Here is a 9995-nt window from a genome sequence, read left to right as displayed (position 1 = left end):
ACTAACACGTATTTTCATTAAAAATTTGTTTGAGAAGAATCAATTTAAGTTTTATAAAATAAAAAAGGGAGAGATAATCCTAAGTTCTTACCTGTTGAAGTCAAAGGTTTAACCATTTACTTGTTTTAAAATACTTTTTAATCTAATTTTCATTACTCCTGCACAAGCTTTTTATTTAATTTTGTTCAACCTAACTCAAAGCTAAATAGTGAATTTTTAACTTTCTTTTGCTTAAATCCTTGTAGGAACAATATTCTTGGAAAACTCTCTATACTTGTGACGACTCCTACACTTGTAGTAATGCTTGATGGCAAACAACAACATAGGAATAAAAAAATCAAACCCATTTTTTTTAAAAAAAAATAAATCCCACAAACCAGAACCGAAGGAAACTGGTGAGAATGCAAAGATTGGAGGAGGAAGCAACAAAGGACGACTTGGAGTAGAGGAAGGAATATATAAGGAAGAGAAGAATCATAGCAAGAAAGAAAGGCGTCGAAAAAGCTGCAGCCTTGGTGATCGAAAGTGGTCAAGTGAATGGCGATGAGATGGACAAACTAGTTGGATTTATGCCGTTGAAGCTGTGGACGAGGGCAATAATTTCGAGAAGGAGAATGGGTGGCAATAAGATCCACCACGAGCGTAGAACTCGCCAGCGGTCACGGAGCTGAAAGGGCTCTTCTCATTTGCCTCCACCACTGGTTGCATTGGGTGCCTTGAATTTGTTTGCTGGAAACTAAACAGCGAAGAATTTTTTTTTTTTTTTAAGTTATCACTAGGCATCCACTTGGATGCCATGTAGATCATATGTCGGCCCTACATTTTTAAGATAATGGGCATTTGCTCTGAACGGCAGGATATTAGGTGATTTGATTTTTAACGTTTAAAGGGTTGATTGGATCAAAGTAGAATATACAACACTTAGCGCTACTGATGGTATATTTCAAAAACAAAATTGAACTTTAATCATTTATAAATCTTAACACACAATTTATAAGTCAGCTTTAACGATACACAAGTTTTTGAAGGAGTTATAAATTTTGAATCAAGACTTATATAATTTTTCACACCATTTTAATTCACAACTCAACTAGTGTGAAAAACATATTCACCTATAAACCTCTTAAACAGAAGTTGATCTATTACTTTTTAAAAGATGATTTATATATATAATCTTGGAGTAATATTTATAAATAGTTATATTTAAATTATTACATATTAAAATATTTAATATTTGAATAAGATGTTGTTAAAGCAAATATGATATTTTTAATTACTTATTAATATTTGTAGCATTGGTGTTCCTATAATCTTCTAGTAGCTTATCAAAATGGTTGGTTTAAATGATATTTCTCTCTTTTACGTATGTAGGTAAAGAATAATAATTGTCTATATAGATTTATTTGTAATTTAGAGGATTTAATTAGTAATATTTTTCTTTTAAGGTTCGTTGGTACTCAAGGGTTTCAATGGGTCAATTTAACTTTCTTGAAGTGCACATATTCGGATTGGTTGTGAGTTCATGGGATCCTTCCCTCATGGGTTCGTGCAATGGTTGGGCTGAGGACAAATGTGGAGTGGGTTTTTAAGTTTACACCTAATGGGAAGTAAGTTGGGTATATAGAAGGGCAAGAAGAGAAGCGGAGGACGTGAAGAATATTGTCGAGCATTCTCTTGCCGTACGCTTCGTCTGTTATGTCTCTTCTTTCTCCTTCCCTCCTTTCTGGTGTCATTGTGTTAGTTCATTATTATAGTTTTGTTTTGATGATCTGAAACTTATTGATTTACTCAGCTTATGGATTATTGAACATTAAAACGTGAGTATCTCAGTTTTATCTCTTAATCTGTATAATCTGTGTATTTTGATCGTTACAATTCGCACCAGAGATATTTGAATTTCTTGGTCATTATAGAAAATTAAACAAGTATTTGTATGACAAATCTAGAAACTACATTTCAAAACATAATGTTATTGTCGTTACATGAACTATATATGTGAATTTAGACGCATGATAAATTTCAAATTTTAATAAACTCGTACTTCATTTATTTTCTCTTACATAACTATTGATACAAGCAAGCATGAGAATGCTAAAATGACTATCCAAATGGCAACAACATAAAGATAAAGGGCAAAGACTTGCCCCCAAGTCATTGGATTTTGGGTCTCATGATATCAAACTTTATTAATTAACAATAGCATATCAGCATAAACTTCTCTAGAACATCCTTCTTCACATTTTTAAAGAGCCAATAGATTTAACAGTAAAAATGTAATGCGATCCTTTGTTGATTCTGTAGAGAAAGTGTAGGAATCAGAATCCTTGTAAATCACATCAGCTGTACGACTGAAATTTAAAACTCTCATCAACAAAGGTTTTGCCAATTCGGTGGGGTTAAGCAGTTCCTCATTTACATCCTTCCATGCACTTACCACTTGCTTGTTGAACTCATCAATGGCTTCTTCTTTCTCCACACCATGTTGCTTCATATAACACTCAATGGCAGAAGCAACATGCCCTCTCTTTTGCTCATGCTAATGAATACAAATACAAATTAAATTAATTATTAAGTTGAGTAATTAGTGAGCATTAGATTACTTTTTCCCCGTTATTGAAAGGCAATAACTTCTAAAGACTAGTTTTATTAAAAATCATCATGTGTTACTCTCTCATTGCACAACCCTGTGTTAGTCAATCATAGAATCTCAATCCATGAATAATATTTATTGGACAAATTGGTAAGAAGGACCATGAGGCAAAGATATTTTGGAAAAGGATCAAGGTCCTTGCAATGAATTAAGATTACGTGAATTATGGTCATAATCTTGATTCACTTGAATGACCATCTTTTTTCTAAATAAATTTGTCTCTTGGTCCTTCTTAGCTAGTTTTCCCCATTTTATATTGATGATATAAAAAAAATGTACTTCGTCATCATCTTTATTCACTTGAAGGACTTTAGACATTTTTCCAAATAAGTCTACCTCTTGGTCCTTCTTAGCAATTTCCCCTATTTTATATTGATGATCTAACGAAAACGTACTCGATTTATAATATTAAAGAAAATAAGTTATAAATTGATGGTTTAGGTGGCAAACTTTCCTTTATACTAAAAGTTCTAGAGTGTCTGCAATCCTAAACTTAATTTTAGTACAATATTTTTTTTTAATATTTCAAAATGGTAAAATATTACCCATATTATTAATAAATTAATGTTAAATTTAACTATTAGTTGATCAAAAATTATAAAAAATGACCAAATTTTTTTCTTATGGCCCCTTCCTTTAATTTTGATGAGTCATTATTTGTAATTTTTGGGTCTTTTTCAATTATTTTTTTATACCTATTGGAATTCTTTTTTGTAATTTTTGGTAAACTAACAATTAAAATTAACTTTTATTAATAATAGGGGTGACATTATCTGTTTTCAAAAGTTAAAAAGCAAAACATTATATATTAAAAGTAAGCTTATCCCATATGTTTTTTAACTTATAGTTTAAAAGTAAAATTATTCTTTGATAAATTGATTATTGTAATTGTGTGCCAAAAAAAAATTGATTATTGTAATTAGTTACCTCGCTGCTCATGATGTCATCAAGAAGCCTCCCAGTAATTTCTAAAGCTCTAAAGATTTTAGGGTCCTTGGCGACCCATTGAAAGACTTCCTCTGTAGCAATATTTCCCATCCCAATGAATGACGTGGCAGTCCATGGTTGGTATACAATTGCTATTAAACCACTTGGCCTCAACCATATAGGCTTGCGCCAACCTTTTCATCTGTCAACCAACAATCCCAATTATGGTTTTTTTGGTGCAGAATATAAGTCATTGTTTTAGCTAACCTTGATCCAAAATATAAATAATTTATTAATCTAGATTCTTGTGTTAACTGTGAATTTATTACCTTGGTTCTCACTCATCATAAATTAGAACTAAAAGTACAAAAAGAAAACAATATATATTTTCATAAAAATAAGAATTTTATTGGTCTGTGAATTATTGTTGAAAGTTGCTTATATTTTAAACCAAAGGGTGAGGAACTCATAGAATAATGCAAAGGAATACGAAGAGAATGAATGTAATTTGTTATTAGAAAAAGAGAAGGAACGTAATTTCTCAAGTAGTTTATTTTTTTAATCACACAGCAATCTGTGATGAAAATAATAATAAAATATTGCAAATCGATTTTGGGTATGGATTTCATATAAGGCAGATTGTTTTGTCGCAAATAAGGCATTGCAGAATTTTTGTGATTGTTTTTTTTAAAAAAGAAACTTTAATTCCATTTAAAATTTCATCATAAATTTTTTTATTATTAACGTCATCTAATGGAGTCTTTATATGTATATAAACACGAGTAGAATTGTAATTGGGCTCTAAAGTTATAGGCCTATGGGTATTTAAGATTTTAAATTTGTCCTTGGTTCATTTTCATCCCTTAATATTTAAAATCATGGCAATCTCCTCCTATCATTAACTTTGACCATTAGTTAACTAAAAAATTATGAGTTTTTTTTGGTAATTTTATGTAATTTTTTGATCCTTTAATGTGATTCTTTTAAATATTTTCTATAATTTTTTAGTTAACTAACGGTCAAAACTTACAGTAAGGAGAGATACTATGATTTTAAATGTTTAGGGATGCAAATGCACTGAAAACAAGTTTAAATTCTCATATGCTCCTTGGCCTATATTTCAAGGGCCAAATTGTGATTTTGCCCTGTAAACATTAATAGGAAAATTAATCTACAAGTTTTTATAGTTTTCCTCAATTTAGAAGTAAGTTCTTGTATTTGTTTTAATAAAGCTTTTATAGTTTAATCCATTAGATATGTTAGTCTTTGAAGGTTAAAATTATAAATGTATAATTAACTTTCTAAAATTTAAAACAGTATTAAAGTTTCTATATAATTTTATTTAATATGTTTTGTCAAAAAAGAAAAAAATTGATTTAATAATATTATTATAATTTTTTAAAATTTTTATGAAAATTCTGTATGCATAAAAATTATTTCAAAGACACCTATTATTATATAAATTTTGAGTTATAAAATTATGTAATTAATTAAAAATTTATATAGTCTTTTAATAAGAACATAAAAGGTTTGAATGAATTTTATTTTTCAAAAATCAAGAATTTTAATATTCAGGGATTAATAAATTCAATAGATCAAAATTATAAGGGTTTAATCAAAACAAAATAAATTATAGGAACCTCATTCAAAATTGAAAGAAATTACATGGATCTGCAAATTAATTCTCTAAACATTAATTATTCTTATATTTTCTTTGATAAAATTATTCTTATATATTGAAAGAACTGATATATTTGATGAGAAAATTTAACCAAATGTTACTTTCTGAAAATTAATGGAGGCATGAAAGCAAAAAAAAAAAAAAAGTATCTTACTTCATCTTTGGCATACTTTACACAAAATGCTCTTCCTTCCTTGGTCATTTCTTGCTTGATGTCTTCATAAATATCAAAAAGTGCTTCATAAAAGAACTTCATGTATTCTGGCAGAAAATCAACGCACGTGATATGCCATCTGAAATGGCATTTCCAGAACTCTCTTAATCTGGACTTGTAGGTAAACCAAATTCTCTACTTGAATTAAAAAAAATAAGAGAAAAGAAAAAAGGATTAAAGGAAAATTTTACCTTTAAACTATAGGTGCAGAAGCGTGTAGGATTTTAAACTCATTTTTTATGCAATATTTCCTTCCAACTTTTTAAAAACAATATAATATCACCCCTATCATTAATAAAAGTTAATTTTAACTAAATGACTTGAAAATTATAGAAAAGAACCTCAAAACTTATAGTAAAGAAAATTTTGTGGTCTTTGTTTGTAATTTTTTAGTCAACTAATAATATAAGTTAATATTTGTTAACAATAGAAGTCATATTGCATCATTTTTAAAAGTTAAAGAAAAACATCACATTAAAATGAGTTTATGGTCTCACATATTCTTAGATCTATAATATAGGGACAAATTTAATATTTAACCAAAAAAAGGACTTGGTTTTTCTCCACTAAATTTTTTCTCTACTACACTTCTATTGCAAATATAAACTGTTCAAATTAAATTTTAATGATATATAATAATTTACACCTTTTAAAAAATAATAAATTTATATCATCAAATCTAATTTAATAGTCTAGATTTGCACAGCTTTTTCAATTGCAGTGGAGGGAAGCCAATTATATATATATATATATATATATATTATATATATATATATAAAGATGTTTGCTTATCGATTTGAAGTTGGCAAGTGATCAAACCTCTCAATCGCTGTGGTCAAGAGTTGCAACTCTTCAAGTGTACCATACACGTCGTAAATATCATCAAGGACTGATATGAAGCAAAGAACTTTGGTAGTTATTTTTCTTGCTAGAGAATAGTATGGCTCAAAATACACTCCCAGTATCCAGTAGTAAGATTCCACCAATCTATCTCGGGCAAAAGGAAGCTTTTTGGCAAAATCTAATTCTTTCCACCATCTGTATATAATCAAAATCTATAATTAAGACTTTAGTAGGGCATATATTATATAAAAAATCACTATTCCAATTACTATATATTAAAAGGTTAAAGAGCAATTTCACTCTTAAACTGTATATTTAGGAATGTTTTAGATTTTAAACTCATTTTTAGTGCAATGTTCATTTTCAAGTTTTAGAAGTGGTGCAATAACACTCTTACCATTAATAAAATTTAACTTTAATTCTTAATTGATCATAAAATTATGGAAAAGAACAAAAAAATTTTATAAAAGGATCCAAAATTACAAAAAAAAAAGGACCCAAAAAATTTCTCAATCCTTTTTTGTAATTTTTGAGGTTCTTTTCTATAATTTTTAATTAATTAACAGTTAGAGTTACTATTTGTTAATGGTAGGAGTAATATTGTACTATTTTCAAAAATTAAAAGAGAATATTGTACCAAAAAAGTGTTAATAATTAATATTAAAAATATAGGATTAAATGGTAAATCTGCCCATAAATTATAGGTCCTAGAGTATGACAATAAAGTCCTAAAATAAAGAATTTATAACAGTTAAGTCTTTGTAAAATTTTTTGGAAAATTACGTTGCAAATATTTATTCAAATAGCTGCAAATAAGAATCCCAATTGCAAATGCAGACGTATATTTAGAATTTAAGTATCTTATTTGTAATTAAAAATTTTAAATTCACAACTATTTAATTAATACTTACAACTGATTTTACAGAAAATTTTATTGGAGACTTAACTGTTATAAATTAATTGTTTCGGGACTAAAATATCATTCTCCCTAATTATTATGGCCATCAGTTTAGGAAAACTTACTTGGAAACATTTCCAACTTCACGTTGATATAACTTTCGAAGCATGTTGAAATCCAACTTTGCAAAGGTGAGCAAGGTTTCATTGTGGGCAGACTCATGTTGGTAAAAGGAAATATAATGCCAAGCCTCTAGTCTGGGGTAGTTTTTACGAAGTGGGTGTCTTAAGCTATAATTGACTTTTGTAGCAAGAGATGAATCCAAACGATTGGTCATTGATTCAAGATGAGTAGTAGTGAAAATGAGTGCCTCATCCAATATATCTTCTCCATGAACTCTAAGACGTGAAGCTTCATATAAGCTTAGCATTCCCTCAATATCAGTAGTTAGTTCTTCCTTAAAGTTACCTTGCTCATCTATCAACTTTTCAAACACATCTAGTATGCATATGAAGAAACAATCAATAACATGTCATATAATATTTTTGTCATGTCACTTGTATCCATTTATTGCTTGTTTGTTTAAATGCATATATTAGGCAGTTGCGAAAAATAAAACAGTTGCTTGAAGCTAAAAATCTCTATTATCATAAAAATATATGTTGTTTTCTTAATTTTAATTTATGATGAGTGAAAAAAATGTCATAAATTCACAAGCACAGTAATATAGATAAATAAATATAATGGATAAAATGAATTTTTTTTACAAACACTAAATTGCTTATATTTTGGACCAAAGTTAACGAAGAAAAAATGCTTATATTTTGAATTAGAGAGAGAGAGAGAGAGAGATAAAACAAAACAAAACTTGTTCACAGTTTATTTTATCTTGGTTTGATTGTTTTTCCTGAGTCTAAGAATCATGTTGTCAGCAAAAATAAGACTCAGTCTTACCTACCTCTCTTTTCTGTTTAAAAGAGTGTGTTTCATCATATCCAAATTAGAAATAGAAAGGGTAAATTAAAATACCGGGTGAAATGCGATATCCATGTTGCCTTAGCAGCCTAAACAAAAGTGCAAGAGCATTCAGGTCGTCTCATTCTTCGAAAGTGGTTATTGTGCCACTTTCAATATAACTGTCATGAATCTGTTGCAATAGATCGTCAATCTCAAGTTCAAAATGGTAGTCCACACCTAGACATTGGATTGCATCGATCAAATTCATCTATTGTGCAGGCTTCTCAGTCGGACACACAAGCATCTTCCTTACTTCTTCTTTGAGTATTTTAATATCCTCCTCCATCTCCTTTTCGTCAGTCCCTTCCTGCAAATTGAACTTTGTGAGATCACTCTTGATAACATTGCAAATTATGGGTTAGGGTCACAGAATTTGAGGACATAATTAAAAAAAAAAGACCTATGAACTATATTCCATAAGCTTGTTGATGCAATTAAATATGATTATCTTTCCATACACAAACAAATGGTTTAAAAAGTATTGTGAATACCGAAGATTCTGAAGCATATTGACTGAAATGGTCTCCCCAAATGCTGGGGTGATAATTCCCGGAGCGACGAGAGCAAGGGGACGAAGTAACGAGAGGCGTACCTACGAAAGACATTATGGATATGGATATGCCTCTTTGATCTTAGCTTTGAGTGTGTAACCTAATTTATATATAGGAATTTCAATTATCTTGCCACTTGCAAGTGGCAGAGCGACATATATTTAAGGAGCGCATATGCATCCTCTCATTCTGGGTTACCTTACATGAAAGTGGTATAAATTTTGATATTTTGCCCACTCTAGTTATAAGATTTTGCACCTCCCATAAATCTAGATCATTTTTATTGTACTCTTGAACGAATTCAATGATTCTTGATAATCAATTTTAGACTTTTATTGTTGATATGCATAATAATATTTAATCTAAACGACATATCTATCTATTGTTTTTTTAAAATTTAACAATGCAATGATTTTACATATTATTATTTCAATGGTTAAATAATCCTTTATTATTTGCTCCAAAGCTCATGAATAATGGGCTTCACTGTTAAAACAATAGTTTAGTACAGTTATATTTAAGGAAATACTTTTAATAATATCAATAACAATAAAATTATTATATAATCATTATTAAGAAAAAAACAACTAGAGAATAATTATAAAATATGTAATTTTAATTTCAAATTATTATTTTTGAGCTTTTAATTTTTTAAAAAAATACATTGCACCTCCTCATGTAGTGTCTGGTTCTGCTTGATAATTAAAATTAAAGTTACATATTTTATAATTATTCTCTACTTGATTTTTTTTACTTTGCAATTAGTATATAATAATTTTATTGTCAATGTTAGTAAAATTATTTCCGTAAGTATAGTCGTACTAAACTATTATATCAATAGTGCCGCCCATTTTTCACAATCTTTGCATAAAAAAAAAAGGATTTTCTTAACTATTTTAACTGACAATTTGTAAGATCGTTGTTAACTTTTGAAAGAAATAAAACTAGTAGATAAATATGTCTTTTGGATTAATTTTTTTATGCATAATAATAATAAAAGTTTAAAATTGACTATGAAGCATTATTGAATTAGTTAAAATGTTTATTAAAAATGATTTAGCCATGTGCAAAATCCTAACAACTAGATGGGGCAAAATATTAAAATTTACACTACTTTCATGTAATTTACTAAAAAATGAGAGGTGGATGTGCACCCTTCAAATATATGTGGCATCGCCATTGACAGTTTACCTCCGCTAGGAGTGATGCTTGTC

At 28.7% G+C, this 9995-nt stretch overlaps 1 pseudogene; it reads right to left on the bottom strand.

Moving 5' to 3' along the window:
• Window positions 1–2167: 2167 nt before the first annotated feature.
• Window positions 2168–8835, bottom strand: LOC129319008 (probable terpene synthase 2; annotated as a pseudogene).
• Window positions 8836–9995: the final 1160 nt, after the last annotated feature.

Source organism: Prosopis cineraria, unplaced genomic scaffold (genome assembly GCF_029017545.1).
Source record: "Prosopis cineraria cultivar Desert tree isolate PC_DT_omini unplaced genomic scaffold, ASM2901754v1 PC8, whole genome shotgun sequence".
Classification (NCBI taxonomy): Eukaryota; Viridiplantae; Streptophyta; class Magnoliopsida; order Fabales; family Fabaceae; genus Prosopis; species Prosopis cineraria.
The sequence above is the reverse complement of the archived record's forward strand: the minus strand, read 5'-3'. Positions and strand labels throughout refer to the sequence as shown.